An 18,609-nucleotide genomic window follows, 5' to 3' on the forward strand; every position below is an offset into this window, starting at 1 on the left:
ATAATATTAATGGTTTAAAAACACTAACAAGATACATGAATTGAAATTCTTTAAGATTTATAAAGTATTTTCCTTACAGTGGCTCTACCATGAGAGAAGTAGGGCAAATGTTATTCTATAAGTTAAATGACTTCTGTTGGCTTGTACTTGGTCAATCAGGGGAGGGGTGTGGGGCCTGAAGGGGGGTTTGGAGGGTGACAAACATTTGTGGCAGGACTTCAAACTCTGTCTCCAAGCTTTAAGTTGAGTGCTCTTTCCACTCTATTGCACTTATGCATTGTCATAATAAATTGACATGTTGATCTTTGGATTCTTTCTTTCCATCACATTATTTCTAAACAAGCCTTTCCATGTTTCTTTTTATTTCTTATGTTTCTGATTCTTTATTGCAATTATACAGTATTCTACAGTTTATCCAGATATTCACCAACTGTTCTGAACTTAAAAAACTCATTTGTTTTGATTAATATAATACTCTATTTTTGAGCAAGTAGTTCATTTTTTGTCTTTTTTGATAATAGCTTAGATCACTTATTACATTATTATTGACTCAAAGGATATAACATAAAATTTAATAAGTGTTTTTATAACACATTTTACTGACAGATTGGTCTCCTGAAAGATTGTTAATTTGTAAATCTACCAGTGATGTGCAAGTGTATCTGTTTCTTTAGAACACTGACAAAAATATATTGTTATTTTTCTTTTGCTGGTATGGTGGGCAAGATACATCATTCCTTCCTCTCCCAGCTGTTTCTCACTCTGGACTGTGCTACTGTGTCCTAGCTGCCTTCTCACTCTGGAGCTTCCTCAGTATCTGGGACATTTTGAACCTGGAACATTCCCTTGCCATGCCAAATCCCTTCTCCCACTAGTGAGTTCCTTCTGGGAACTCCATTTTTAGAATAGCTACAGAACAGATATACTTTATTCTCCTCGTGTTTCTGATTTTCTGGGTTTCACTATTCTCTTTCCCTGTATTAGTTCCCTTCCCCTCCTATCCCCCTCATCTTTTTCAGCTACCTTTTTTTGTGTTCTTTTCTCCCATTAGAATGTAAGCTCCTTGAGAGCAGGGGCTATTTCTTTCTTTCTTTTTTTTTCTTTTTTACTTCTGTTTGTATTTCTACTACTTACAGATTGTCTGGTACTTAGAGGTTAAGAAATGTTTATTGCTTGCCTGCTCTCTCCTGAGAAGAGATATATTATTGCCTATGCATCAAATTTATTGAGGATTATTTTCAGGCTCATGTAAACTACAGGGTCCACATTCAGTTCTTTCCAGCTTGGCAGGCCCTTCCAGAGCTTGGGTTCTAGATTGGCATTGCCATCACATTTGTGACTTCAGAGTGGAATTCTCTTCACAGTGGATATAAATATATGTAGCACCTACCATCCTCATTCCCTGCTATGTAGGAATTCTGAATAATGCCCCAGGTTCAAGACAGTTTATATGTATGGCCAACATTCATTCAATGTTTAGCTCATAAGCTCCCATCAATGTCTTTCATCAGTCAACTAGAGGTTAGAGTTCAATTAGACATTCAATTAAAGAGCATAGCTAGAAAAAAAACAAGACCAATGCCCACTTAACATACAGAAATTCATTCTCCCTCAGGTTACCATATCCCTAAGAGGGGAAGGAACCTCTCTAGAGAATACCCCATAGTAGGGCAGTGCACACAGTACACACATAGAGAAAAGGCATACATAAAGAGAAAAGGTACATACATGAAGGACACATGTATTCAGGAATCATGATTGAAAGTGTTCACATATAGGGAACACATGTGGACCCACTCATACTTTTGCTGCTGCAAATTATCAATATACTTTGGAAATGTAATCAGATTATTTGCCTCCTCTATCAAGGTGGAATGATCTGCATTTCTTTTCTTTCCAGTGAACTGCCCTTTACTAGATGTATCTGCAGACTGGCTAATTTTCCCTTGTGATTCTGTATTGCTTTTGGAGAGGTCTCTTGGGTGGCTGCATGTGTCTTTGCTGCCACCTGCTGGTTTTTGATTAGATTCAGAATCTTAGATGAATCTTTTCCTCAAAATTCTCTGAAAACCTTATATCCCTGGTTTATTCTCTTTATGGGGGATTTAAACTCTAGTTAATTGCATAGGAAAACTGTCAATTATTTCACTGCTTTTTTTGCGGTACTCCTTTATTGCCTCTTCTATCCTCCTCAGCCACTTCTTTATATATCCTCTGAATATATTTATGTATGTAATTTTTCCTTTAACTTCTTAATTTTAAAAAACCCTAATTTTTTATGATTCACATTGCATTTATTATAGAATATGGCATAGATTAATGATCTAAAGTTATCTTGTGCTGTATCATTATCTAGTTTTTCCAATGATCCTCATTATTATAATGGAAATAGATCAGGGGAATTTTTTATCAAATTGAAACATTTTGGGCAGCTAGGTGGCATAGTGGATAAAGCACTAGCCTTGGAGTCAGGAGTACCTGGGTTCAAATCCGGTCTCAGACACTTTAATAATTATCTGTGTGGCCTTGGGCAAGCCACTTAACCCCATTTGCCTTGCAAAAACCTAAAAAAAAAAAATTGAAATATTTTCCTAAACAATCTGAGAACAGAATGTGAAATTTCTAACATAATTTGATAACACTGAAGAATGTGGACCATTGTTTGTTGATGATCAAACTGAAGAAATTTCTCAGTTGACTTGATGAAATATTGGGTATTTTACCAATGGGTTAAGGCAACTGATGAGGCACAAGGAAATTTTAATGATTGTCTAAGAGAATAAGTCATGTCCCTTGGGGCCTTGGGGAAAAGTAAGTTGGCTTTACACTTGAGACAGTCAAGAAGATGGTCAATTTTTGAGGACACTCTGAGCTTTTGATGTTTTACTTCCTCTTCTCAGAGCATCAAGAGCCCTCCATTTCACCTCCCCCCACTGGCAATGGTAGTTTGTGGAAGACAGTAGGTTCAATAAACCCATCAAAGCAATATGCTTTGTCAAGATATCTTGCCCACTGAGGAGGATCATAAGGGTATCTCAAGAGAACATCAAAGATTCTGGAAAATCCTTGCACTGTTCTATGTTTGAATTGTACAAAGTTGTTTGAAGAGGACCAATGATATTATGATATTATGATATTATGAGATCATATCTTGATGCATGTTCACAGTGTGTATGTGTGTGTATGTGTGTGTGTGTGTGTGTGTGTGTGTGTGTGTGTGTGTGTGTGGAGAGAGAGAGAGAGAGAGAGATAGAGAGAACTGGATTTAAGTGAGGCAGAGGTGTACAAAGTCATCAGCCTCATTCTTTTTTTCCAGTCATTGAAATTCAGTGGTAAGATAAAAGTCAGGATGACTGGAAAAGGCCCAGGTTGCAGTGGATGATCCCATTGATATCTTTGATATCTGACCAAACTCTAACTGCTTTAAGCTTCCTTCACAGCTGTTGGAACAAATTGTTCTCATCTACCCATTCCATTGAGGATGGGGAAGTCTTCACCCATGAGGGGGGAGACACTCCCCTAACCCATCAATGGGCTTGTGGCCTATTATACTCAACCTAAATTAGCGCATTTTTCAAGTTGATTTACTAAGGTGTGGTACTTCCCTTGTCACAATTTCTAGGAGTCATAGGTAAGAGTTGGTGAATGAGCAGCCCTGAAAAAGACTCTATAAAGCCCCCTTACCAAAGGGGTTAGAACTTTTAGAACATAAACCTGGAATAGTCATTCTCTGGATAACCCACTCTGAGAGAATCCTTTCTTTAGTTTTGATTTTCCACAAATTTATCAAACACTAATCTTTTTGTGCACATTGGTTTCATTTTTATTCTTTAGAGATAGTTCATGGGTCTCTTCCTCAATATTCTCTCTAGTTTCTAAAGGGTGTGCTCAAATGTGTTTACCAGAACTGAATGCCATTTTCCAAATGTGGTTTTGATCAGGACAGAGGACTATCACCTACCTAGTCCAGGACATCATACTTCTCTTAGTGAAGCCCTAAGATTAAATCAGCTTTCTTGACTGACATATCAAGTACCATTACAGCTCTTTCAGATGAATTTCTGTCTAGTTTTACCACTTCTACTTTGTATTTGTGAACTTGATTTTGTGAATCCAAATGTAAGATTACATTTGTCCCTAGACCATTTCATCTCATTCATTTTAGCCTCATATTTTGGATTTTCAAGAGATTTTCTGATTCTATCATCCAGTGTGTTATCTATCCTTCCCAGCTTTGTATCATTTTTGAATTTGATAAGCAAATCATGTATTTATCTAAATCATTGATAAACTGATGAACTGTTTTCACCGTGTCCAATTCCTTCATCCCTCAATTCCCTCCTAGGCCATTACTCCTGTATTGGATATGTTCTCTTTCCTTTTTCCTTTCTTCTCCTCCTAACCAATCTACAGTAGATGCCTTCATTTCCTCTTCTCTTGATTTCTTAATTTTCATAGTCTGCTTTATAACCTCATTATTCAAATGAAACTAGTCTTTTCACAATTATCAGTGGTTTCTTATTACCAATCTAATGGCCTTTTCTCAATTCTCATCCTTTTTGAAGGAGTAAGGCTGATGATTTCATGCAACTCTGCCTCACCTAAATTCAATTTTACACCCAAGTCAAAGAATAACCCATATCATTTTATTATTTTATTATTTATTATTTTACTATCTTATTATTTTACCAATCTTGAAGTTCTCTGGTGATGCACTAGTAAAAAAGCAGCAGAGGCTGAAACACTGTGAGTTGTAGTCACAAACCTGCACACAGGCAATGCAATTTTCTCACTAGACTGTAGCAGAACTGGTATTTGGCAGGCCCTTGGATGCCTGAGAAGCCTCCTCAAGGATCATACTACTCACCTCCTGACATGAGGAAGGGTCTAGAAGAGATGCCCTAAAAATTACCCACTTCATCTAACCCTGGTCTGCTTACCACAACAAGAGGGATCCCACCCTGTAGTGGTATGTGCTTAAAGGAGCTGGCAAGTGGCTTAAACCTGGCATAGGTGCAGTAATCAAATTTAATCTAGTTAACAAGCTTGGATGCCTCCCTAAAGGATTGAATGACAGGCTTATGGCAATGCAATTGCCACTTGCAGGAGAGGACCATATCACCATCTTCAAGTGCCAATGTTCTCACCATGATGAACCCTGAAGTAAAAGAAAAATTTTCTAAGATCTGAAGACCCTCATCATCAATGTGCCAAAAGAATTCAAGTCTGTAATTCTGGGAGACTTTAACACCAGAGTAGCTATAGACTATCAGTCATGGCAGAGAATCTTAAGAATGGAGTGAGAAACAACAATAACAATTGTCACTTACTATTGAAGACATGTGTGTCTTATGACATTCTCATTACCAATACTGTCTTCCATTTACCTAAATACAACAAAACTTCAGGGATCCACCCTTTGCAGTACACGTTGAATAGGCTATTTCATTGTAAGGAGAAGAGACAGAAAGGATGTGAGAATAAGGAAGCCTATATGTGGCACAGAGTGCTGGACTGATCACAGATTTAACCTCTTCAACTAAATATTACTTTTTACAAAAGCCATTGCCCCAAGGCATGACAACTATCAGCTGACTAAACATCAACAGATTAGAATGCTTCACCATGTGTGAACAGTGTTACTGACATAGAGGGGGAAAACTGAGCCAACACACTGTTGACAACCATAGAGCAGAAAAAGAAGGAGTAGGTGTCTTTCACAGATTTGGTGTATAGCACTGCATTTATTCATCAGAACACTTGCAAACATCAGGATTGGTTTGATGAAAATGAGGGCAAAATTAAAAAAAAACATGAAAAATGAGAACTCTACAGAATCTAGCAGCAGAATAGTTTGTTTGCCTCCATCAAAAGTAAAGTGCAAGCAAAACTTGAGATACAGATTTTTGGGTTTATTGAGAAGGCAGTTTCATGTTAATGGTAACAGTCCAAAGTCCTGAAGGCTATTTATGGACCAAACACTTTTGACACAGCTCAACTACTCATCAGTGCTAATGGAGCCACACTGAGCAGTCATTAGAAAATAATCCTGATGAAATGTACTTCTGTCACTGACTGTATATCTCTCTCTAGCTAAAGAGGAGGTTTTTTAAATGTCATTAAGCTTCTCTCTTGTGGCAAAACATCTGGAACTGATTCTATTCTAGCATAGATTTACAAGGCAGTGGGTCCACTGCTCATACAAAAAACTGACTGAAATCTGGTTTGTATGGATAGAGGATATTATTTCTCCCAGAAATTCATGAATGCCTCCACTGTCCATCTCTATAAAGGAAAAGAAAATGGGTGTCCTTTGACAATCACAGAAGGGGTTGGGAAGTCAGTCACTCTCTTAGTCATTTCTCTTTAATCCCCTAAATCCTTCACTTGACAGTCATCTACACGAGAGCCAAAGTGGCTTCAGAAAGGGCCAAATGGTTGATATGGTATTTGATGCCTGATAACTGCAGGTGAAAAACCAAGAGCAGAACTGAGGTCTGTACCTAACATTGTTGCTCTAACCAAGCCCTTTGATACTGTTGGTTGTTAGGGATTGTGAAAGATTACAGAGAAATTTGGTTGTCCAAAGAAATTCATCAGTATTGTTTGTCAATTTGATGATGTCATGCCTGCATGTGTTCTGGATAATGATGATGCTATCACACTTTCCCAGTGGAATGAAGCAGGGCTCTCTGCTTGCTCTGATACTATTTTTAAACATGATTTCTATGATGTTGTTAGGATGCCTTGGACAAAAATGGCATCCAGGTCAACTAACTATTCTGATGATAAATTATTTTACTTGAAACTACTATAAATCAAGACTAAAATGGAAAAATTGGTGTGAGACTTTTTGTTTTCAGATGATTGTGTACTCATTGCAGCCTCTGAGGCTGAGATACAACGGATCAGTATTCTGCTGCTTGTGCTACTTTTTACCTGACATTTAATACCAAGAAAACAGAGGTTCTTTGCCAGTCAGCATCACACCATCCACATGTGGAAGCATTGGTTATAGCAAGTGGAGAAATTTTAAATATGGATAAGTGCACTTACTTTAGCAATATACCACTTCCTTCAGCACTCAGTAATCTCTTTTCTTCTGAAGTTCATATTAGTTATAGCTACCATCCAATCTAAATTCTGGTAGCTGTCACTCCCATTCCTTCCTCAATGAGTTTGATAGCTGGCTTACAATCCTACCCCAATACTAATGGACTTTAGTATACATAATTGATTCTCCCCCCCAAATACTTTAACCATTCACCCCCTCACCCTATTCTTTTCCCATGAACTACTCTTCCATCTCATGTTAGTGATATACAAAGATGGAATGATATACTTGATCTTGCCATCATCTACAAATGTACCAGCTCCATGTTTGAGAATTTTTCTCAGGGCAGCTAAGTGGTGCAGTGGATAGAGCACTAGCCCTGGAGTCAGGAGGATCTGAGTTCAAATCTGACCTCAGACACTTAGTAATTGTCTAGTTGTGTGACTTTGGGCAAGTCACTTAAACCCCGCTGCCTTAAATAAACAAAATTATAAAAAAATAAAAAAAAGAATTCTTCCCTGATCATAGGTTTTTCCACCATTCTCACTGCCTTCTCTAACATAATTCTATTCATCATTTGCTTCATGACCTCTAATTCCTTGACTCTTCAGTTTGTTCCCAGGTAATATCCTCTCTACTTCCATTTTTCCCCCTTTTCCATATTTTGACCCCCCAGTGAACTAATTCATCTCTACACTGTCCTCATTTCTTAATTATTAAATGTCTGAGAACGGATTTGAACCCAGGTACTCCTGACTCCAGGGCCAGTGCTTTATCCACTATGCCACTACACCACCCCATCCTCATTTCTTGGATCTTTAAACCCCTTATCATATTGCCAATTTTCCCAGCCAAGCCTCAGCTTTGGATCACCCCCACCATTCATCACCTGAGGTTTTATACACATACTGCTGAATAAAGATGGAGAAAATCACATCTGACTGTATCTGCTACAAATTTATATTATACAACTTCAAATGGGCCTCCCTCTGCTACTAGGCAGTGTTATTATACCTCTCTTATCAACACATTATCTCACTCTCCATAGGAATTCTTCTAAACTTTTTCATTCCTTCTCAAATCTTCCATGGCTTCCTTTCTCCCCACTTTCAACTGAGAATCTTGCCTTTTTTATGGAAAAAAATGCGGTAATTTGTCTGGAGCTTTTTTTATTCTATCACTCAGATGCCTTTTGCTACTATCTCCATATTTACCTGGGGACTCATATGATGAAATGGTCTTTCTCCTTAACAAGGCCAATCTCTTTATTTGTTTGAGGGATCTCATTCTATCCTATCTTCTTCAAAAGATTGCCCCTCCTCATTTTTTCACTTATTTTTAATCTCTCTCTGGACTGAAAAAAAAAAAAAAGTCAATTTTTAAATAAAAGCCATCCAAGTTTGGAAAAGGCCTCTTTTGGACGTAATATATTACCATCATTGGAAACTTTCTAACAAAGGCTTGATGATGACCATTTATTGAATATGTTGTAGAGAGGATTATTTTCAAGTACAGGTTAGAATATTTGGCCTCCAAGATCCACTCCAACTTTCAGAGAATGAAGGAAGTAAGACTAGTTATTACATACAATAGCAATATTATACATTAAAATATAATGTGACAGTTGATAAATTCCTGGAGTTGGTCTGTGTCAGTAGTGTGTATAAGAGGAAAGTGACAGATATGAGAGATGTGGAGATAAAAGGAACATGATTTTCAGGATGAAGGTGAGGAAAAAGCAAAGATGACTCTCAGGGTTTAAGGCTGGATGATTTGCCAAAGCAAGGGTAGTGAGAGGAAGGACAGGGTTTTTTGAATATAGGGAAGATTCAGTTTTGGACATGTGAATTTGAGATGCTATTAGGTTGGTTAGAGAGTCAGGAAATGGAAGAGACGTACATAATGGATTACGGAGTCATCTATATGGAGATAATAATTGAATTTGTGGGAGCAGATAAGATCACTATAGTAGAGAATATAGAGAGAAGAGGACAAAGGACAGAGCCATGAGGGATGTTCAGATTTATGAAGAGGTAGGTTGATACAGAGAAAAGAACCAGAGTGGTCAGACAAATAGGAAGAAAACTAGGGGAAAAGTGTTGTGGGATCCAAGTGAGAAGAGAGTATGTGTAGGGGGTAGAATCTAAGTTGAATTTTCTCATCTATAAAATATTTATGACAACACTTGAATTATTTGTTTCACAAGACTTCTAAAGAAGGAAAAATGCTTTGCAAACCTTAGGTAGGCAGCATGGTAAATGGGGGAAAAATATTCTTTGTATGATAAGGGGGCTAAGAAGAAGCTGTGGGTTCAAATTTTGCTTTTGCCACTTCCTACCTATGTGCCTTAAGACAGGTTAGTTAACTTTCTTAGCCCTCAGTTTCCTTAGTTATAAAAGAAGAATTTTGGACTAGATGGCTCCTGTGGTCCCTTCCACCACTTCTAAATTTATGATTGTATGTTACATAATGCAATATATTATTATTTGTTTCCTGCCTGTAGCCCTTGCACCAACCTGTGGGCTTTACAAAAGAAAAAAATAAGAACCTACAAACTACTCGAGGATTTAGCTCTCATGAAAGATAAGATTTTATTAGACATTTTTATGTACAATTTAATTTGAGGGTACTTGCTCTCCAATTCAGGCATACTTGTGACTGAATCTTCCAGATGCTACCTTCCATTCTTCATTTTAGATACATTTGCCTTCATTTGCAGAAAGTCTGATCAAATCTCAGTATACAACTGAGTTTTGTGTCCTGTAATTGGAAAGATATATATTTTAACTTGGTATCTAAATAATTCCTGATTTGAAGAGCCTTTTTAAAAATCTAAAAGACTTAAAAATTAACAGGGCTGAATATACCACTTATGAAAATGAAATTAAAACATTTTCCCCAATTTTCCTCATTTTGCCCAATTATTTGCCAATAAATTTAACAATCTAAGTGAAATGGAAGAATACTTACAAAATATAAATTGTTTAGATTAACAGGAGAGGAAATAGAATATCTAAATAAAAGTTATTTTAGAAAAAGAAACTGAACAGGCTTCAAAAAGAAAGAAAAAAAGAATGAGCTTTTCTAAGGAAAAAGTATCAGAATCAGAAGGATTTATGAGTTCTACCAAAAAATTTAAAGATCACTTAATTCAAATATTAAATAAATTATTTAGAATAATAGAAGACAAAGAAGGCATCTATCAAATTTCTTTTATGAAACAGATATGTTGATTATATTTCAGGAAGAACAAAAACAGAGAAAGAAAATTATAGACTAAATTCACTAATGAATGTGGATATAAAAATTCTAAATAGAATACTAAGACACTATAACAATATATTACAAAGATTATACCTTATGCCCAAGAGGGATTTATATGAGGAATGCAGGGATGGTTTAATGTAAGGAAAAAAATTTAACATAATTGATCATATCAATAAGAAAAATAACAAAATCATACAATTATGTCAATAGATGCAGAAAAAGCTTTTGAAAAATACAACCATTATTCTATTAAAATATTTGAGGGCATAGTTATGAATGAATTTTTTTCATAAAATGCTAGGCAGCATCTATCTCATATCAGCAAGCACTCTTTGTGATGCGGGTAAGCTAGACGTCTTTTCAACAAGATCAGAAGTGAAACAAGAATGCCATTATTGTTAATATTATTCAACATTGTATTAGAAATGCTAGCAATAGCAGTAAGAGAAGAACATGAAACTGAAGGAATCTGAATAGGCACTGAGGTAAAAAAAGCTGGCTCTTTGCAGATGATAGGGTGATATATTTGGAAAATCCTAGAGAGTAAACTTAAAAAAAACTAGTTGAAACTAATTTCAGCAAAGTAGTAGGATATAAAATAAAACCACATAAATTATCAGAATTTGAATATATCACCAAAAAAAAAATCCCTGCAAGAAGAGATAGTAAGATATACTCCATTTAGAATAACCCTAGAAATCATAAAATACCTTGGAGTATATTTGCTAAGACAAACCCGGGAACTACATGAACAGAAGTATAAAATATTTGTTAAATAAATAAAGTGAAGTTTAAATAATTGGAAAAATATTCATTGTTTTTGGGTGGCTAGAACCTGTATAATAAAAATGACAATTCTATCGAAACAATCCATTTATTCAATGCTATCCTAATCAAATTACCAAAACTTATTTTATTGATCTAGAAAAAATAGCAAAAATTATTTGAAAGAAAAAAAAGTACCAAATCTTAAGCTGATGAAGTGAAAATTTTCAAAACTATATGGTATTGACTATGAAATAGAAAGTTAGATCAGTGGAATACAGTAGACATACAAAACACAGTAGCAAATGATTATAGTAAACTTGTGTTTGATAATGTAAAGATTTAAGCTTTTAGGATAAGAAGTCACTATTTGGTAAAAATTGTTGGGAAAATTGGAAAGCAGTCTAGCAGAAACTAGATATAAACCTATATCTTATACCATTTACCAAAATAAAGTCAAAATGGAGACATAACTTAGAAATGGAAGATTTCATAGGTAAATTAGAAGAACATGGAACTTCAAGACTAATGGATAGAAGAATAAACTAGAATTAGAGAGTATTGTGATATGTAGAATGGATTGATTATATTAAAAAAGTTCTTGTACAAATAAACTTAACCAAGATTAGAGGGAAAACAGAAAATTGGGAGAAAATTTTTATGGACGGTTTCTTGGATAATGATCTCATATCTTAAATATATAGAGAACCTTTTTAAATTTATGAAAATAGGAGTCATTCTCCAATTGATAAATGATCAAAGGACACAAATCAACAGATTTTTGGATGACAAAATCAAAACTATAACTATATATACATATAATCATGAAAAATGCTCTAAATAATTAGAAAAATGCAAATTAAAACAACTTTGAGATATCTTATAATTATCAGATTGATTAAAATGATAGAAGAGGAAAATAACAAATATTAGAGGGAATGTGGAAAATTGGGACACTAAAACACTGTTTGTTGGTGGAACTGTGGACTGATTCAGTTATTTTGAAATTGTGCCTTAAGACCCAGAAATACCACTATTAAATCTATTTCCCAAAGTGATCAGAGTAACTCTCTTTGTGGATTCAAAGAACTGGGAATTGAGGGAATATGCATCAATTGTGGAATGATTGAACAAGTTGTGGTATATAATTGTAATGGAATACTACTGTACTGTAGGAAATGACAAACATTCTGATTTTAGAAAAACTTGGAAAGACTTGCATGAAGTGATAAGTGAAATGAGCAGAACCAAGAGAATGTTGGACACAGTAACAGTAAAAATTCTCAAGAATATCTGTGAATGATTAAGCTATTCTGAGTATTATAAATATTCAAATCAGCTACAAAGGACCTATATTCATAGGTCTAGAGAAAGAAGTGATAAATAAAAGTATGCATAGTGTGGTTTTACATTTATATAAATTATGTATATTTTAAATATATACTTATATACAGACACATATACATGAACTTATACATATACATGAACATATATACATATAAATATATGCATATGTATCTATGTGTGTCAAATGGTGGCCTTTAGGGTGGGACAAGGAGGGAGACATCTTGTAATTTAAAATATAAAAAAATAAATTCTTAAAAATGTTACTGAAAATATTAAAAACATTAAAGCTTACTTTCTAGAGTTGTGAGTTAATCTACAGCAAATGAGTTTTCTTCCTTATGATCTTTCTTGGCAAGTTCCTATACTTTAAGTGCCCACCCTTCACCACAGATATTAAGTTCACAGGTGGGAAAGTATCCTCTGAGTTTAATATGAGCATTATTATAGATTTATCATTTATACCTTTCCCTTAACATATTAGTAGCTATAATATTATTTATTTTGTCTTAATGCTAAATAAATGTTTAAGAAAAATATAAAAGGTTAAATAGAACATGTATTTACGTATTTATACATAAACATATACATAACAAATGCATATATATATATATATATTTTATATAAAAATTAGGTAATTTTTTGACCAATGACAACAGAAATGAAGAACCCTGTGAAACTTTCTGTCTTGACTATGGTGCTCCACACCACCCTCTGTGCCCAAACAGAGTACTCTTTTCTGAATCAACCTTTTAGTTGACTCTAAGAGTACATTTAGGAGATATGAGTAAAAAATTGCCTTAGAGTTCTCCAAAACAGGCACACTTTTGTAAAATGCAAAAACTATTAAATCCAGGTCCACCTTCTAGTTCATCTGCTTCCTGGCTCACTTTGGACAAGTACCCTGAAGATCAAGGCTGTGTATCTTAAGGCATTTCTCATGCTTCTAACTCCTCCATGATGGAGATGGAACTCAGTCCCTAATTAGTTTCTGAATAATAGTCTCCTGAGCAGTTATAAGACTTTACCCAAGCAGGGTTTTCCAGGGCTAATCAGACACTATTTTGCTTCAGTTTTCTAGGGGTTCTAGGACTTCAAGTTGGTTATACTGAAAGTAGAGGAGTAAGTAGTATTCCCCCCTTCCCTTTTAGCATTGGCCTAGAGTATATGTACTCTTTTAGTTAAGCTTTTGATTCTAAAAGGCTGGCACTTATTCTCTATGAAACATAAGCTATTGAGTAGGGAGCTCTATTCAATAATTGCTATCTTGGTCCCCAAACTCTTTGGAACCTATTCCAGAAATGCTAGGGGGAGTTCTAAGGTCTCAGCTAGAAATTATAAACATTCAACCCAGGATCTCTAGAGACATAATGGAAATAGTATGGGCATGGGGGAAAGAGACACTTTAGTTCTTGTTGGCTTATGCTAACCTGGAAAGGAGATTGGAATTCAGGAATAACAGCAGCACATTTAAGTTAGTAATTACTGTACTTTGAGGTCCTAATATCCCTAAGCACAGTGTAAGCAGGCTTTACTTACTTCTTCATTCCCTTTGCTGGGGTCACAGAAAGACCTTTAAAACAAAGATTGGAGTTGGCATTTAGAACTACTTAAAAAATAAATGAGCCCTTGCTCAGGAGCTAGTTGGCCACATATGTTTCTGACTGTCTTCTTTAACAAAAAATTATTTGTGTTCTGATGTCAAACTGGGACTATGGCTATGTCGTGCAGACAGACAGTGGACAGTTGAAGTTTTGGTCCTTTACAGATGAGGAGTCAGGAGGATGTTCAAAGTCTATAACAATACAGAAGTTATTGTGGATGGAGGGAATAGAATTACATGACTTCCTTGTTTTTAAATTTATTTTTATTAAAGATATTGAGTTTTATAATTTTCCCCCAATCTTGCTCCCCCCCCCCCCCACAGAAAGCACTCTGTCAGTCTTTACTTTGTTTCCATGTTGTACCTTGATCCAAATTGGTTGTGATGAGAGAGAAATCATATCCTTAAAGAGAAGTCTAAGAGGTAACAAGATCAGACAATAAGCTATCTGCTTTTTTTTTTTCTAAATTAAAGGGAATAGTCCTTGCACTTTGTTCAAACCCCACATCTCCTTATCTGGATACAGATGGTACTCTCCTTTGCAGACAGCCCAAAATTGTTCCCGATTGTTGCACTGATGGAATGAGCAAGTCCTTCAAGGTTGAACATCACTCCCATGTTGCTGTTAGGGTGTACAGTGTTTTTCTGGTTCTGCTCATCTCACTCAGCATCAGTTCATGCAAATCCCTCCAGGTTTCCCTGAAATCCTGTCCCTCCTGGTTTCTAATAGAACAATAGTGTTCCATGACATACATATACCACAGTTTGCTAAGCCATTCCCCAATTGAAGGACATTTACTGGATTTCCAATTCTTTGCCACCACAAACAGGGCTGCTATAAATATTTTTGTACAAGTAATGTTTTTACCCTTTTTCATGATCTCTTCAGGGTATAGACCCAGTAGTGGTATTGCTGGGTCAAAGGGTATGCACATTTTTGTTGTCCTTTGGGCATAGTTCCAAATAGCTCTCCAGAAGGGTTGGATGAGTTCACAGCTCCACCAACAGTATAATAGTGTCCCAGATTTCTCACATCCCTTCCAACAATGATCATTATCCTTCCTGGTCATACCGGCCAATCTGAGAGGTGTGAGGTGGTACCTCAGAGAAGCTTTAATTTGCATTTCTCTAATAATTAATGATTTAGAGCATTTTTTCATATGGCTATGGATTACTTTGACCTCATCTGTAAATTAACTTTGCATATCCTTTGACCATTTGTCAATTGGGGAATGGCTTTTTGTTTTTAAAAATATGACTCAGTTCTCTGTATATTTTAGAAATGAGTCTTTTGTCAGTATCATTATTTGTAAAGATTGTTTCCCAATTTACTACATTTCTTTTGATCTTGGTTACATTGGTTTTATCTGTGCAAAAGCTTTTTAATTTAATGTAATCAAAATCATCTAATTGGTTTTTGGTGATGTTCTCCAACTCTTCCTTAGTCATAAACTGTTCCCCTTTCCATAGATCTGACAGGTAGACTAGTCCTTGATCTTCTAATTTGCTTATAGTATTGTTTTTTATGTCTATGTCCTGTAACCATTTGGATCTTATCTTGGTAAAGGGTGTGAGGTGTTGGTCTAATCTAAGTTTCTTCCATACTAACTTCCAATTATCCCAGCAGTTTTTATCAAAGAGGGAGTTTTTATCCCAATGACCGGACTCTTTGGGTTTATCAAACAGCAGATTACTATAATCATCTCCTGCTTTTACACCTAGTCTATTCCACTGGTCCACAACTCTATTTCTTAGCCAATACCAAACAGTTTTGATGACTGATGCTTTATAATATAATTTTAGATCAGGTAGGTCTAAGCCACCTTTGTTTGCACTTTTTTTCATTAAGCTCCTGGCAATTCTTGACTTTTTATTTCTCCATATGAATTTACTTATAATTTTTTCTAACTCAAATTAATTTTTGGGAATTTTGATTGGTAGGGTGCTAAACAGATAGTTTAGTTTTGGTAGAATTGTCATTTTTATTATATTAGCTCTACCTATTCATGAGCAGTTGATATTTGCCCAGTTATTTAAATCTGATTTAATTTGTGTGAGAAGTGTTTTATAATTGTTTTCAAAAAGATTCTGAGTCTGTCTTGGCAAATAGATTCCCAAATATTTTATATTGTCTGAGGTTACTTTGAATGGGATTTCTCTTTCTAGCTCTTCCTGCTGTTTCTTGCTAGACATATATAGAAAAGTTGAGGATTTATGAGGGTTTATTTTGTAACCTGCAACTTTGCTAAAATTGCTAATTGTTTCCAGTAGTTTTTTAGATGATTTCTTGGGATTCTCTAGGTAGAACATTATGTCATCTGCAAAGAGTAAGAGTTTTGTCTCTTCCTTCCCAATTCTAATTCCTTTAATTTCTTTTTCTTCTCTAATTGCTGATGCTAACATTTCTAATACAATATTGAATAGTAGTGGCGATAATGGGCACCCTTGTTTCACCCCTGATCTTAATGGGAATGTCTCTAGCCTCTCCCCATTGAATATAATACTTGTTGATGGTTTCAGATAGATACTGCTAATTATTTTAAGGAACAGTCCATTTATTCCTACACTCTCTAGTGTTTTTAATAGGAATGGATGCTGTATTTTGTGAAAAGCTTTTTCAGCATCTATTGATATGATCATATGATTTCTGATAGGTTTGTTGTTGATATAATTTAGTATACTAACAATTTTCCTAATATTGAACCAACCCTGCTTTCCTGGAATAAATCCTACTTGATCATAATGTATTATCCTAGTGATGACTTGTTGTAATCATTTTGCTAAGATTTTATTTAGGATTTTTGCATCTATATTCATCAGGGAAATAGGTCTATAATTTTCTTTCTCCGTTTTAACTCTTCCTGGTTTAGGTAACAGTACCATATTGGTTTCATAGAAAGAGTTAGGCAGAGTTCCATCTTTCCCTATTTTTCCAAAGAGTTTATATAGGATTGGAACCAATTGTTCCTTAAATGTTTGGTAGAATTCACTTGTCAATCCATCAGGCCCTGGAGATTTTTTTTTAGGGAGTTCAGTAATGGCTTGTTGAATTTCTTTTTCTGAGATAGGGTTGTTTAGGTATTTAATCTCTTCTTCATTTCACCTGGGCAACTTATATTTTTGTAAATATTCATCCATTTCACTTAGATTATCACATTTATTGGCTTAGAGTTGGGCAAAATAATTTTGAATTATTACTTTAATTTCCTCTTCATTGGTGGCGAGTTCACCTTTTACATTTATGATACTAGCAATTTGGTTTTCTTCTTTTTTTAAATCAAATTGACCAGAGGTTTATCAATTTTATTGGTTTTTTCATAATACCAACTTTTGGTTTTATTAATTTAATAGTTTTTTTGCTTTCAATTTTATTAATTTCTCCTGTAATTTTTAGAATTTCTAATTTGGTATTTAATTGGGGATTTTTGATTTGCTCTTTCTCTAATTTTTTTTTAGTTGCATGTTTAGTTCATTGATTTCCTCTTTCTCCAATTTATTCATATAAACATTTAGAGCTATAATATATCCCCTGAGAGTTGCTTTGAATGAATCCCATAGGTTTTGGTATGTTGTTACATTATTATCATTATCTAGGATAAAATGGTTAATTCTTTCTATAATTTGTTTTTTGGGTCCACTCATTTTTTAAAATGAGGGTTATTCAGTTTCCAGTTTTGTTCTGGGTCTATATCTCCTTGGCCCAGTATTGCATATGACTTTTATTGCATTGTGATCTAAGAAAGATGTATTCACTATTTCTGCCTTTCTGCAGTTGATCATTAGGTTTTTATGTCCTAGTACATGGTCAATTTTTGTATAAGTTCCATGTACTGCAGAGAAAAAAAGTATATTCCTTTCTATCCCCATTCAGTTTCCTCCATAAGTCTACCATATCTAATTTTTCTAACAAAGTATTTACCTCCCTAATTTCTTTCTTGTTTGTTTTATGATTCAATTTATCTAGATCTGATAGTGGGAGGCTGAGGTCTCCCACTAGTAGAGTCTTGCTGTCTATATCTTCCTGTAGTTCTTTCAGCTTCTCCTCCAAGAATTTGGGTGCTGTCCCACTGGGTGCATACATATTCAATATTGAAATGACTTTATTGTCTATGGTACCTTTTAGGAGGATAAAGTTTCCTTCCTTATCTCTATTTTTTTTAGGATTTTGCAAGGCAAACAGGGTTAAGTGGCTTGCCCAAGGCCACACAGCTAGGTGTCTGACACTGGATTTGAAGCCAGGTACTCCTGACTCCAGGGCCGGTTTTTTATCCACTATGCCAGCTAGCCGCCCACCTTATCTCTTTTAACGCTATCTCTTTTTGCTGCTGCTTTGTCTGAGATAAGGATTGGTACCCTTGCTTTTTTTACTTCAGCTGAAGCAAAATATATTTTGCTCTAACCTTTTACCTTTACTCTATATGTATCTCTCTGCTTCAAATGGGTTTCTTATAAGCAGCATATTGTAGGTTTCTGGTTTTTAATCCACTCTGCTATTTGCTTACATTTTAAGGGAGAGTTCATCCCATTCACATTCAAGGTTATGATTACTAATTCTTTATTGCCCTCCGTGCTATCT

At 35.1% G+C, this 18,609-nt stretch overlaps 1 protein-coding gene across 1 annotated transcript in view; it reads right to left on the reverse strand.

Annotated features, from left to right (window-relative positions):
• Nucleotides 1–9,631: 9,631 nt before the first annotated feature.
• The window catches only part of LOC141496473 (phospholipid-transporting ATPase ABCA3-like), a 223,234-nt gene continuing 214,256 nt past the window's right edge, over nucleotides 9,632–18,609 (reverse strand). Inside the window, exon 32 of the mRNA XM_074199004.1 lies at nucleotides 9,632–9,814. The gene's annotated coding sequence lies outside the window, so the exon portion shown is untranslated. The remainder of the gene's footprint in view (nucleotides 9,815–18,609) is intronic.

This window comes from Macrotis lagotis, chromosome 8, assembly GCF_037893015.1.
Source record: "Macrotis lagotis isolate mMagLag1 chromosome 8, bilby.v1.9.chrom.fasta, whole genome shotgun sequence".
Classification (NCBI taxonomy): Eukaryota; Metazoa; Chordata; class Mammalia; order Peramelemorphia; family Peramelidae; genus Macrotis; species Macrotis lagotis.